Source organism: Molothrus aeneus, chromosome 9 (assembly GCF_037042795.1).
Source record: "Molothrus aeneus isolate 106 chromosome 9, BPBGC_Maene_1.0, whole genome shotgun sequence".
NCBI classification, from domain to species: Eukaryota; Metazoa; Chordata; class Aves; order Passeriformes; family Icteridae; genus Molothrus; species Molothrus aeneus.
The window spans coordinates 2,544,901-2,559,489 of record NC_089654.1 but is presented as its reverse complement, the minus strand read 5'-3'; positions in this window follow the sequence as shown (position 1 = coordinate 2,559,489).

Below are 14,589 nucleotides of genomic sequence, written 5' to 3'. Positions count from 1 at the left end.
CTCTAACAGTGAATATAATCCTGCATCTAAACCAATATTGTAAGGGGTGAATACTCTGTTTATTTGCAATAAAGGCAGATTTTATTGTTGTGTTGTAAACCAAATGTTACCTGGTCTAAGTGCTGCTCAGGCACAGAGGCACAAGTGTTGCTGATCCAAATAATAAGCATCATATTTGTTCATTAAAGCACCTTTTACTTTTATGAGCAAGAAGTGACTAATGGATAGATTTCAGGCAGAACTAGACCAGGTCTGTGTCTGTGTCAGGGCTGGAGAGTGCATTTGCATGTGTTAATTAATATTCAAAAGAGACAAAATGTTCATTTGTTTTCAAGGGGAAAAACCCCAGACATTATTTTTCTAAATCAGTAACCTCTGCACTGCTAATATTTGGCATAATGTGACTTTTTACTAACAGGTATGTGAGGATGTTTGGCCTGATCTTCATATTTTTCATTAATAGCCCAGAAGAGGGAGTAAACAACATATTTATGGAATTTAGATGTCAAAATGAGGAGAACTGTGGATGTCCGAGCTAGAAGAGAGAAGATTGCTGGTGAGTGGAGCACAAGGAGATGCAGCTTTAGCAAAGATCAGGCAAAGCCTCAGGGTGGTTCCTTTGGGTGGCAGTGGACAGAAATCAGACCCCAAGTTGTGCTTGGTGCTTGAATTTTCCTTCTTCCACAACTCCACCACCTGAATTCAGGTACCTTCAAAAAATCCCACGTGCACAGACCCCTGAACCTGTTGTGTCTGCAGAAAGGAGCTGCTCTTCCAAAGGCCTCTGGTTCAGAATTCTTGGAATGGAAATGCTCACAAGGAATTACAAAAGCTGTAGCACAGAAATGTTGAAAGGGAATGTGGGTCTGTCATTCTAACAGCAAACTTCCCTAGAAGGATGGGACCGTTTCTCTTCTCTTTTTCCAACTGGATGAAAAATGTAGTGGCTGAAACATCTTAGAACTTATTAAATAGTGAAATTTTTCCCTTTCTAACTGAGGGAAAGAAAAGTAGCCATGCTAGAACAGCACCTGGGTTGGGGTCCTTGAATTTGTAGCAAATCCTTTAGATCACCACAGTGGGGTTTTCTTGAAATCCTGGTACAAATAATGGTTAAAAATTCATGGCTGTTTTCATCATGGTTTTTGTGCAAGGTTTAAGCCCAGACAAGCCCACAGAATACCCTGGTGCACTTGTGTACAGGGATGACACAAGTTAAATTACCAGGTTAGTAGAAATTAATGGTTTTGGGTAACTACAGGGGACTTTAATTGGAAACTATGTTAATCGTGTAGTAATTCTCTTTACCTCGTCTGCATTAGCTGCTGCAAACCAGGCAATTAATTTGTGTCACCAGTGTTGCTGCTGCTGCCTTCAAACACAAACCTGAGGAGCATCAGTTACTCACAGAGCCAGCAGTGGCCCAGGTTCTGAGAGACTTCCCCAGATCTGCCACTCCTGCCGTGCCTGGCAGCCCCACAGGAGCCCTGCGGCCTCGGGGCTTTGTCCCTTCACAGCCTTTTCTCTCCCTCCTTTCTGCCATTTCTCTTCTCCTCACAAGGAACCCTTCTCTCTGTGTTTATAATATCTGACATTAGCTTGGCACAGGCTCAGGCTCTCAATGGAGACTCTGCCTTCTCTTTCCAGCGTTGTTTTCCAAACCTTGGCAGTGACCAAAGCCCATCACACCCCAGAGCTCTGCTGGAGGAGCTGGTTCTGCCCTGGGAGCTCAGGGATGTAGGGTGAGGGATTTCTCTCCTCCATGGGGAAACCCCCAGCCACCACCTCCCTTTCCTCTGTGCAGCCTCTCCCATCTCCAGCCAACCTTTAAAAACACCCTCCAGGCACTCAGGAAAGGCAGCAGCTGATTTCTGAGAAGTTTCCAGAAGCCCAGGGCACTACTCTGACTCCATGGGGCACAAGCCCTCAGGGGTGGCTCTTGGGAAGGGTCAGACTGGAAGGGTTTGCCCCATGTTTACTTCTGAAATGGAAATTTCTAGAGTGGTCCTTTAGGACAGGGAATTATTTACTGATGGTGGTAGACACAGCTGATCTAGAGGCAAACAGAGCCTGGAGAATTGCAGCCCAGCTTCCAGAAGGCCTGGAAATGGGAATATACTCAAACCAGCACTAAGTCTGCTTCATAGAACACCAGAATCCCAGCCTGGGCTGGGCTGGGAGGGACCTTAAAGCCCATCCAGTGCCTGCCATGGGCAGGGACACCTTCCACTGTCCCAGGCTGCTCCAAGCCCCATCCAATCTCTTTAAAGATTTCTTTCCCCTCTCACCAGTCCCCCATGCTTCAGCAGAGCTAGAAGACTGGGGCAAACATGATTTGTTACTGTCTTTTGTGCTTTTTTTTTTTTGCTTTTTTGGCTTTTTCACCCCTCCAAACGCAGAAGCTTTGTCAGTGTGAAGCAGGTGAGCAGTTCAGTTGTGCCCAGTGGAGGAGGGCAGGGATCTCCTGTTCCCTGCTAATTCCAGTGGGAAAATGGGCTTGCCCCAGAGACCTGATTTATTTCCAGCCTTATTGACAATCTCTTAAAGAGGATGATGGAGTGAAAAGCAGCCATCAGTGAGTTATGAAAGGTCAATAATGCCACAAAGGAACACAAACAGCAGGTCTGAAATCCAGCCCTCCCCACCTGCTGTTTCCACAACCATTTCATCCAAGGTCATCGGGCTTTTCCAGGGAGGCCAGAGCAGCAGGAGCCTCCAAGAGGAGGCCAGGTTACTTCATGGCCCTTTCCCACCTTGGAGCTGATTATTATGGGGTGCATTCCCCCAGCCCTGCATGGGAGGCCATGCAGCACAGGCAGGAACAGCATCCAGCAGCATTTCAGCTCTTTACCCTAAACCCAGAGCCTCTGGCAGAATATTCCAGCAGCACAGGGACAGCCTCCCACCAGCTTGGTTAGGCCATGCCAGCATCACATAAAAGGATTTTTAAATGCTGCTAACTTGTTTGCATTGACAAAAAGGTGCAAAGAGGAATCTGAGGGTGTCAGGATCCAGCCCTGGGCACTCATGGTTTGACCCTGAGGTTTGGTGTCTTCACAAGATGCCTCTGCTGCCTAATTGGATGAACTGAGCTCCATAAACAGTTCCCTTCCCTGTTTGTAAGCAGTCCACGGGCAGCTGTAATTGTCTGAATCCACAGTGTGAATAGTAAAAAGAGCTTTACTTAATGACTGCAGCAGCCCTGCTCGAGTGAGAGCTCTCTGGTATTTATTCACACCAGAATTCACGAGGCTTTTGTTTGCCATGAACACTCCTGCAAATAAAAACTTGCTCACTCTAATGTTTATGAATAAATGTGCTCGTAAATGCCATCAAAGCAAATCAGCAGGGTTTTATTTATGCAAGGAGATGCACAAATAAATGTTTGCTGTTTTCACCCAGCTCTGGTGGGTGTTTAGGCATGTGTTAAAGCCAAGGCTTTGTGAGCTCTGCTCAGCACTCCCATGTTATTCCTGCTCTCCATCTCCTCCTTCCCTACACTCTGATCCTGCCTGTGAATCCCAGTGCCCCAAGGGAAGGTTGTTAAAGTCAATGTTTTAGGCATTATCCACATCCAGCAGCTTGCTGGGTCAGTGGACAAGGTCATGGAAGGGACTGGGATCCCTTCTGGCTGCCCAGGACTGGGAGCACAGGAGGGAAAGGGGTTTGTGTTCACAGCTTTGTGATGTTTGCATGGCACACAGCAGATACCCAAACCTGCTTTTTCTGGCATGTGCTGGCTCCTGGAGCAAGGTGGGGGTTCTGTCTCACACAGAAGTGTGGGAGGTTATTGCCATCCTGTCTCAATCAGTGCCCTAATTAAATATAGGAGAGGATTTTCTTTCTAAAATGTAAATGTCAAGCCTTGTTAAGGAAAATTAAAATGCACTGAAATGAATGTGGTAGGAGCTGTGGAGGTGCTTAAGTAGAGTATCTGTATTTATTAGAAAGGGAACTAAAAAGGAAGTATTTTTGGAGCACAATCCTTAAACTGGGCCATAAGGATTTTATGCAAATTTCCCTTCCAAATCTGCAGTTAGGGACTGTTTCCAGGGGTGAATTCTATGTCCCAGCCTCTAAAAGCTATGAAGGAATATGATCTGAGACTCACCTCTTTCCAGGATGTATCTGTGCATATCCCTCCTCTTACCAGGATCACTTGGGATTCTGTGCTGTCCACACTTCCTGCAAGTTGGACTTGAAAATTCAGGTAATTCCTTCCATTCCCTGCTCCCTTGAGTCCAGCAGAGCACAACAGCCCAGAATTTAAACCTTCATTCAGCAATGGCATCCTCCCCTTTACAAAGAACCCTCTTTAAAGCATTTTTCTACTCCAGCCCACAGTGAGCCTGGACCAGGAGCATCAGTCAGAACCTGCAACACTGAAACACAAAGTCCTGGACATGGATAAGGAAAATCAGGAAAGTGAATTGTTTCAAAGGCTCATAGAACAGAACTTCAGCTGATCCCAGAGAGGCTTCAGCTCTGGGCTGTGATCTCAGCCTGACCCAGGTCAAACCCTGAGGTGTGTTCACATCTGGAGCAGGTGAGATGTGTCTCTGTCTGGCAGTGAAGACACACAAAATACAGCATTTGTTCAACACAACAAGCTCATGCCTTTGCAAATACGTGAAGTTTTTTGGCCTTGCCAGTCCAACCATTGGTTTGTTGTTTCCATGCTAATACAAATTCTTGTATTAAAAGGAGCATGGCCTTGGGTTCCTCCATCCGTATGGGAAAAAGTTACTTGTCTGATGGTAAACAAAGAACAGAAGAATTGATTCACTGTCCTCACTCTTAAAAAGATGGTATGAAGCCATAGTGAAGCAATTTTAATTGTGGCTGTGTAACACTTGCCATCAGTAAGATCACTTGTGTTCTGTTTTTAGGGACCGGGCTGCTCCGGAGCGCACGGGGCATTAGAAATGCAAAACATGACCGCATGTTCTCAGGGCTGGGCCAGGCCCACATGAAAGAGCACTTGTGCTGGGATGCTCAGCTCTGAGGCTATTCTCTGTTCAGCATGTATTTACAGAGATGTATGAATATTTGATTAATGAGTCATGGTCTCTGGAGAAATTTAATAACTGTACTGCTGTACAAAGGCAGCTCCTTCACTGTTAACACAGCTGCCAATAGTGTCACTGACACTGGAGCCCTTTCTGCATCTAATATGTGCTGGGGAGTAAATTCCTTCCCTACAAGGGAATCCATGGCACACATTATTCTCTTATCTGTTTTGAACTGTTGCAGGCTCAATTTACAGACCCTGATTTGTAAAGATTTTTCCAATGGAAACAAGCAGTGACACGTGAGCCAGAAAGCAGCAGTTTCACCAGGCCCGGAGCTACTTGGAGGGTCAGTTCAAAAGCAGAGTTGCTTTAAAAATTCTGTTTATAAAATGCAAAAGGAACAATGGATGAAAATATTCATGGAGAGCAGAGTGCTCCAGCAAATCCTGACTGCCTCAAAAACTGTGCTCAGTGGCATTTCAGGGGTTGTTCAGGGGTGCACAACTCACAGCATGGGGCAGAGGTTTTCTCCCCCCATGACACCAGGCCAGAAGTGTTCTTCATTTTTGCTGAGCAGTTTCCCAAGGATAATATGCTGCTAATTTTATAATTTTCCCATTTTTATTCCTAATACCAATGAAGAGATCCATTTTCACTTAGGAAGTTAGGTGTATATTTTAGTGGCGTTACTCCAGCTCAACTGCTTTAAATAATAGGGGGGAAAATGTCAAAAAAAGATAAATTTAGTGCAGAGGCTTTCACTAGGAGCTTTAACTGCAGGTTAGAATTATACATGCTATGCAGAATTTCCTGCAACACTTCTCCTTTGGGCCACAATGCATTACAGCAGACGTATAATGAAGCTGCTATAAAATCCGTGGTAATTAAGGGGGATTTGACAGTAATTGCAACAGTGAATCAACTTAATTATTACCTGCTTCAAAGAGAGCTAACCTGATGTTATAATCTAACCTTTCCTACTTCTAAAATGAGAGATTAACCAAGTATATGTAGCATTTAAGAATTAAATCTGTTGAGATAGAATGATATTAATATACTTTTCCTATACATTTTCTGTACATGTGGGTACAAAGCAGCCAAAGGAGCAGCATCAGAAGCTGACAAGCTGCAGGCAGGCTGAGTGTGTGCATTCATAAAATAAACAGAGGTGAGCCAGCTCCTCTGCTGTCTGCTGAAGGCACAGGGACTGCAGCCAGAGCAGTGCTGGAAAATGCTACAGCACACAGCAGCCCACTCCCTGAACAGCCTCGTGCAGGGGTGCATTGTCTTTCCACGCTGAATTTTAAGCAAATTATCCTGAAATAACCCAGTGTAACATTGGTCTTGTCAATTCTGGCCTGATCAGTGCAGCTCTTTCAGCCCATAAATCCAAGCATCACTTTTGCATTGTTTTCAGAGCTTTTGGGATGTGTTACCTGAGAGCAGGGGGTGGCTGGGGCTGATCCAAACCCTTCTCCAAACTCTTCCCCAGGCTGTGCCTGGCTGGTGCCTGCAGCTCCATGTCTGCAGCAGTTCTAGAAGGAGAGAGGTGCAATAATAAAGCTTTAGAAATAGCAGAGAAATGAGAATTAGCAGCATCAGCATCACCAAAACTTGCCACAAGTTTCACAAGAAGTTAATCTGGAAAACTGATAAAATTCACCTCAGCTCTGCTCTGGGGAGGGGTTTGATCATCCAAGTGAGGCAGTGACTCCTGCAAGACCTTAAAATAAACCTGCCAATGTTCACTTCTTGTTTTGATGTGAAACAATAAATTAGAAACTCTTCTTTGGTTTTTACATGTCCTGGCTCATAACATGCTGCAATTAATACCCAGTTTTTCTTACCCTAGGCCCCAGTTTTCAGGCAGTTACCAGGCTGACTTGGACACACAGGTTAAAGATGTCACCTGCCATGGGTGTGGGATTTGAAACTGCACTAAGCCCAAACCATCTCATCTTTGGGACATACTTTTACAAGATTACAGCAGCTTAATCTGCCTTGAATAAAACCTGGACGTCCACCAGGCTTTGAATACTGTTGTACACTAAAAATGGTACAAAAATCTTGGTGGTAATTAAAAAAATCTCTTTCTATTGCTGACCATGTGACTGTAAATTGAGAATAACTACCCAGCTTGAAGGGGAAATCAGGCTGGGGTTTCTCTTTATGTCCAAGCAATGTAGTCTCTCCACCAGCAATCTCACCTGCAGACTGTGGAGGATTCCAGGTGCCTGGGAATCCATCCCACTCTGTGCCCAAAGTGCACCACACCTGCATTTCCTATCAAGGCTTTTATTGTTGATGCCCCTTCCTGCAGGCAGAGATCCTTTACATCTCTCAGTAAAGACACTTCAGGCTCCCAGAAGTGAACACCAAAAATCCCCTGGGAGTGAACACAATGATGCTCCAGCCCCTTGCTAAGTGGCTGGGAGAAAACCATGATCCCTCCTACATTTCCACACTGGGGAAAGGCTGGGATTGCTGAGAGCTTCCACAAGCAGCTCCTCCCTGGAGCCCTGCAGCTCTGCCAGCACTCATTCCATCCCAGGGAATGGCCTGGATGGGTCCCTTTGTGCTCTGCTACCTTGGGAATGTAGCCTGGACAGGGACAGGCTGCAGTGAGGTGCTCATCCCTTCTGGAGCACAGCTTATGGGATTCCAGGGGCCTGTTCCTGGTGGCAGCAGTGACTCTCTGCTCCTTGGGAGGGGAGGAAATTGCAGACTTTAAATAACAAATTTTCACTGATGCCATTTGCTATTTTTACAACGTATTTTAGAATAAATGAGAGATTAACACAGAAAAAAGTACTTAAGGTGCATGCTCAGTAACTATTTTTTCATAAGGTTTTAATGGATTCAGGGTTGAGCTCCACTAAAATCTGGATTTATTAGAAACGCTCCATGCATTTCAGTAGAGTTTTTCTCATGAATCTAGATATTTTACATTATTTCAATACAGCTGACCCTCTGTTTCATTAGAAATGCTCCAATATAACCCATGGAGCATTTCTAATGATTCTGGTTTTACAGCAAATCCAAGGGTCAGCTGTACTGAAAACAATAGTGCTAACCTCTTGGTTTATTAGAAAAATGCTTTCTGTCTCAATGGAGCATTTCTAATAAATCAGATAAATAGGGATCTCCCACAAAAATGCTCTGCTGGTGAAACAGACAAATGGGTTTGTTGTTATTGAGATTTTTTTAAAAAACAAAGATTGTTTAATAGACTTTTTTTTGTTGCTCACTGCAGTGTGATCCCCTTCTATGCAGAGTTTGAGTCTTCACCATGAAAAGTTCAGTAAATATTCCTCAGAAACAAGCACTGCCTCAAACTGTCAAGCATTTTTCACCTCAGCCATTAGAATTCACAGCAAGGCCAACTTCCAGGATGGACCTGTCAGTGCCAGGCTGGGATTCAGGGGTTTGGTGCTGTGCCATGGGGTGTGCTGGGTCCTTCCCCACTGCTGCAGAGAGAGGCTGAGGGTTAAACATTCAGCACAGGGACCACCACTGACCCACAGGACATGTCACTGCAGCAGGGGACTGATGGTTTTAGGCCTTTAAGCTCCCTGTCTTTCCAAATTTGCTCTAATTCCATGTGCCAGGCCAGGCACAAGGCACAGTTTGTGGGGTGCAGCTGTGGAGTCCCCTCCCCACGCCCGGGCCATCCCTGCTGCGTGTGCTGTACTCAGCTGGGTGGTGGCACTGGCAGGAGCTGCAGTGACAGCCTGGATGTGAAGCCTTCTCCAGCAGTGAAGAGAAGGTCCTGCATCGTGGAGCCCTCAGGAACAGGAATCCTGGGCATGTTCTGATGAGCTCATGCTGATCCAGTCCAGGAAGAGTAAATGCCAATGCTGTGAAATGCAGAAAAAAAGAAAGCCTTGGTAAGCTGAGACAAAGCTTTCTGTTCAAGAGGAAAGGCCAATGAGATAATTTCAGTGACTCAAGATTTGGTTAGAATGTTCTGTATTTATGGAGTATTTTGTGCTGTCCATATATTCCCCTGTGGTTCAAATGCCCCCAGTTCCTGCAAGTGCATTCCCCGCTCTCTCTGTGTGAATCCTTGGCTTCAGGCCAGTGAGCCTGAGCTGGAACAGGGTTCCCATCCTCTTCCCCACACTCCCAACAACTTCAGGGAATCTGCTGACCACTTTCTGTGAAAACCTGGAAATAAAACATGCTGCAGTGCTGACAAATCCACAAACCCAGAGACTCCACTTTAAAAATGATTGGTGTGTCTGAGTGCTCTCTTATTTTTTCTTACTGAGTTGGATGATTTTGCCCAGCACTGAAAACAGAGAAGTACACAAAGGAGTCAAGCAAAAGGACTTCTACCTGTGGTGTGCTGCTTGCCTGGAGTACAGGACTGTGGGGAGATGCTGAACCTGCCTGCTCAGGGCACTGGGAGCCCTTGCTGAGGAGCAGGAGTGTGTGAGCACCACCGATTTCCTCAGAATCAGGTCACATTTCTGATTTCTGATTCCCCCAGAGCCAGGTTTCTCCTTGCACAAGTTCATCCTGCAGGACCCACATCCTCTAAATGCCCAAAGCTGCAGGTCAGGTCAGGAGCTGCATGCCCAGGGGACTTTAGCAGCCCCACAATGGGGTTTGAAGCTGCTCCTGCCCCAGAGGCCCCGGCAGCAGCAGCAGCACCAGGCAAAGCCCCCTGGCTCTCAGAGGAGCCTCAGCAGTTCATCATGTCAAGCCTGGCTGCTGAGTGCTGTGTCTGGGGCCTCTGGCTGTCAGAGGCAGGATTTCATCTCAGCCTCCCTAAGGCCATATAGAAAGCCTAAAATGTTCATTTATGTTTCTTATTGTCTGGCCAAATCTGTGTGTGCTTAGAAAATATCGGGAAGTTTAAAGGCTGATCCCTGATTATCACAGGTTGGAAATGTACTCGGTATTTCAGAAGAATTTAAATACGTTTATTGTTACAAGCAGCAATGCTTTTGTCAACTCTTTCTTCTCCTACACAAAGTGTTTGTGTATGAAATGTTTCCTTCCGTGGTGTTACTTCCCAAGATCAATCTCTCCCATTATATATTTGCAAAGCAGCTCCATTAAGGATAAATATCACTGTAGTGGTCTCATCCAGAGATATCTGTAAACACTTTCTATGCAGTGCAGGACTATTTATGGATGTGGGAATTTGTACCTTGGCTGATCAGAATTTCCATGTTTGTGCACAGAGCAGTATTCCTGGAATAATCATGTGTTTATACCATGTGTGGATTTATGTGCTTTATACATTCAATGTACCTGTGTAGCCATAATTTGATCTGCTCTTCAGAATTTATTTCAGCTTTCCACATGAGCTCTTTCAAACAATGCTAATTGTTTCAGAACCAAAATCATTGATGATAACTCTTTTAGGAATTGTCGTGTTGTCTATAAATATTTAGCGACTGAATTGTATTTGCCAATGTATCCCTGGATTACAGATGAAAAGGGAGCATCTGCCGAAATTAAAAGCGGCCACATTTTCACTTGTAGCTTAATTAAATGCCAAAATTTATCTACATTAACAACAAAGTGGTGAAATTTATTGATCAATTCACATGATATAAGTTGACAAATGGCCCGAGCAATTTCCATAATTTTCTACACGTGTTAAAATTTGTAATGAAAAAGGAATCCTCCGTTCGCGGTGCTGGGAAACGAGAGGGGGCTGGTGATGGAGCGGTGCCCCGGGGCAGCGAGCGCAGCTCCGTGCCCTGTCCAGCCGAGCCGTGTACAGATGGGCCTTTGACAGTCCTACAGCTGTTCTCCTAATTGTCCATTAAGTGTTCTATTGATTCTCTGATTCAAAGTACATGTCTTTCAGGCCGAGCTTTCGTGTGAAGTGGCAGACACATTCCTGCCGGAATGACAGAGCTGCTTGAAACCTAAAAATGTGGGCTGCCACTTTCAATCGAGGAGCCCGCTTTCAAAGGAGAAGGCTCGCTTAAAGGAGCTTTGTGAGAGCGCCTCGGATTTGAGTTTCTAAACTTTTAGCGTCAATCAATTAAAGCAGCGGCAGCACGGAAAGTTGGAATTCCTCGTTAAGCTCCCGGATGCTAAAGAGCTGCCCGAGGATGCCGGCTCGCCACAATAAGGATTAGATCTTGTGTAGCTGGATGCGGATTCTGCTCTCAGACCCCTCTGACACGTGTAATGATATTCTCATTTGACTTGCAAGTTCACTTTTAGCATTTTTTTAAAGGAGGATCATCTGCAATTCCAGCTCGTGCCAGTCAGGAGCCTGTTTAAAATCATCTTCCTGTAATCTGAGGAGTGAAAGATAAGATGCGTATCTGTTGCAAGGACCATAAATCTTCAAAGAAACAAATAGCCACAGATAAAACTGTAAAAGTTATTTAATTCTCTTCTGAAAGAGGTTTATTAATCTAAAATTTCCAGTCCATTGTGTCACGATTTGGTTATGGCACTGTATCTCATTTCGTGCAATTGTGTAGCAAGCGAAGAGCTGAGAGCCTCACAGCTGAAACTTGATCAGTTGTATTCAGATGTATCACCAGAGCCAGGGAAAAAAAAGGAAATATAAAAAAATAGCCACCTGAACAGAGATCTGGACTGGGAGAGTTCCTGTTTTCCATATTTCCTCTTAATTTACCGTGATGTTTATGAAGTGAGTTTAACACTAAATTGAAACTGAATTTTAAATTCTTGTTTGTCGTTTTTAAAGCGTAATTCCTGGTAGGCAGGACACAAACAAAGTGTTTATGGACTCAGTATTTGGGGAGCATCCTCGGGGCTGTGCACAAAATGAGCTTTTCCCATATGCCACCAGCACTATTTGCCTTCGTATTTTTCTTTTTAAAAATCCCCATCATTTAAAAGCAACGTGAAACCGGTTTTGATAGAGCTTAAAATAAGGAGAATTATTTCTCATCGAGAAGGTTTTTATCCTCTATAGGTAATGAAAAACCACTGTGCTGTGAATGTTTAATACCTGCTTATTCTTTGATCACCCCTCCCTGCCCACACTGGTGTTTGTTCCCAGATCCGCCTGGTTTGTGTCTGAAAACCTTCACCAGCCCCTCTTGGAGGGGATTCTGAACCCAATTCACCAGCATGGGGCTAAGAGAGGACTTGCACCCATCAATCAAATTAGTTACAGCCTTTTAATTTAAACAGGATTGCTGATTTGAGCAGAATTAGATTTTTTTTTTTTTAACCTGAACCTATTTGTCTTTGGGAATCAAATTTACAAGCAAAGGCAATGCTTAAGCTGAGAAGTGAAAACTCAGATGGGGATTCCAGGAACATGAATGAAATTTCCTTTCATACATCAAAGGCAAACAAAGGAAAGAAAGGGAGAAAAGAAAGGAAATAAAAGGAAAAAAAAAAAGAAATGGTATGTAAGAGGAGGCATTTGACATTTTATAGCCAGAGTTTCTTTCTCTATCCCATAAAAAAGAATATGTGTCAAATTAAAGAAATAGTGGAGGAAGCTGTAGAAAATGGTACCTGGCACTTCTGATTTTAGGAGTAAGTTTGGGGTTTGAGGATGGGACAAACCCACCAAGGGGACAGCAACCATCCTTTTGTTTTCACCATCCAGAGCGGAAACTGAAGAGTCTCTGTGATCTAATAAACCAGATATTGATACCTGCAAAACATTCTGTAAATCTCCTTCATCCCAGCGCTTTCAATTACACCATCAGCCAGTTTTTTAAAAAGATTTTTAGAAGCTTTCAACTGTGGACTTTTGTCTTGTTGAATGAACTTCAGCTACACTAAATTTTAAGTAAATTTGTGATGACTGAGCAATATACATTGGCTGAGCTAGAATCCAATAACCCACAGGACAAATTAATTTTCAACAAAAAGGGCAGAAACCTCAAGTGCCATGAGTATATGGAATCTCAGTCTATCTCTCTGGAGCCATTTTTGCAAATCACTACAGCTATTCATAATCTAAATCAGTCTCCTTTAGCAGCAGAAAGATCTTTTTTCATGACAAAACAGAAGATGACATTCATTAGTGCCTAACTTGCATAAGCTACCTTAAATTTATTGGTGCTCTTATACTTATCTGGGTAAGAATTCCTTTGTCTACAGCTATAGGAAAATTCTGGACGTACTACTTAAAAATATAAATTGTCACTTTTATCAGAACTTTTGGCAGTTTACTTTATTTTAGAAGTAAAACTGGTGGTTAAGGTTTTAAGACTTCCAATGGGCGTTGTTTCAATCATGGTTAATATGCACCCAGGATAGCAATGCTCAGGGAAGGGAGTGCTTGTGCAGAAATCTGGAGAGCTGGGGCTGCCTGGAGCACCAGGTGCCAACTTCTCCCTGGCTTTGAGCAGAACTTATGGCACTGCAAAAGAATCCTGTGAGCTCCATGTGGAGTCAGGATGGAAAAGCCAAACCCTCAGCTGGGGGAGTGGAGTTTTCTGGGCAGTGTCTCCTTCCCTTCCTGTGATAGATCATTTCCTACATGGAAGGTGACAGAATTCCAGACTGGTTTGGTTGGGACCTTCCTCTAGCCCAGGTTGGGACCTTCCTCTAGCCCAGGTTGCTCCAAACCCTGTCCAGCATGGCTGTGATGTTCTACCAGGCCAAAGGAATCCTCCTGCAAATATCCCACATCCCCCAGGAACTGCAGAGCCTGGTTATGGTGAAAATGCACATTCCAGCCAGTATATAGGAAATAAAATATAAATGGATTTGCTTTAATGTGATGCAAGTGAATACTGGTCTTCATCCACCTGTTTTATAAACTCCATTTCCTGTCTCGGGTACAGACTGTTAATTCTTAAATGCCTTTAGCTTGATGTCTCCTGCTTGGGATCCAACTGCAGGAAGCATTGTGACCTAAAGATTGACATACATGTCATTTGTGCAACTGTGCTTTATTTCTTTGTGCAGGAAAAAAAGTGGAACAAGCATCTGTGGCAGCTTTTGTTACAGCCTGGATAAAGCTAAATGATCACAGAGTCGCTCTTGCCTCAAAACACACGAGCATGATTTCAATTATAATTTCTTTTATAGGGTGAGAGTGGACAGGGCTGTTGGAATGACAAATGAGAGAGATAAAATAATGAGGATGGTGCTGGCTCTGCCTGCTCTCTGTTTGGGGGTGGGATGGCTTCTTGTGGTGGGTCCCACATCATTAACAGAAAGGGGGAATCTGCAGCAGGAATTTAGGCTCGGGGAGGTGAAGAGGTGATGAATTTAGAGCAGGTATTAAGGGAAGGTGAAGAGATGATGAATTTAGAGCAGGTATTTAGGCTCAAGGAGGTGAAGAGGTGATCTCTGCTACAACTGCTGTTATAAAGCTTTAAAGAGTACATGTTGATCTGCTGAGTACTTCAAAACGTTTTCTAGCTTCTGTTTCTCCTTCTCAATTTCCACCCTGCAAAGGAACCACTGAGCTGCTCCCAGCCCGAGGCAACAGAAGAAGCAGCTCCCACAGTGCTGCAGGAGCTGCTCTGGTTCTTATTTCTACCAAGGAGTTCTGGAACTAGCAAAGGGACAGGTAAATGAGGCTGATGCTTAGCTACAGAAAACACATCAGAATTATCATTATCTGCATGTATTCAGATGCTGAGGAAATCAGGCTGAA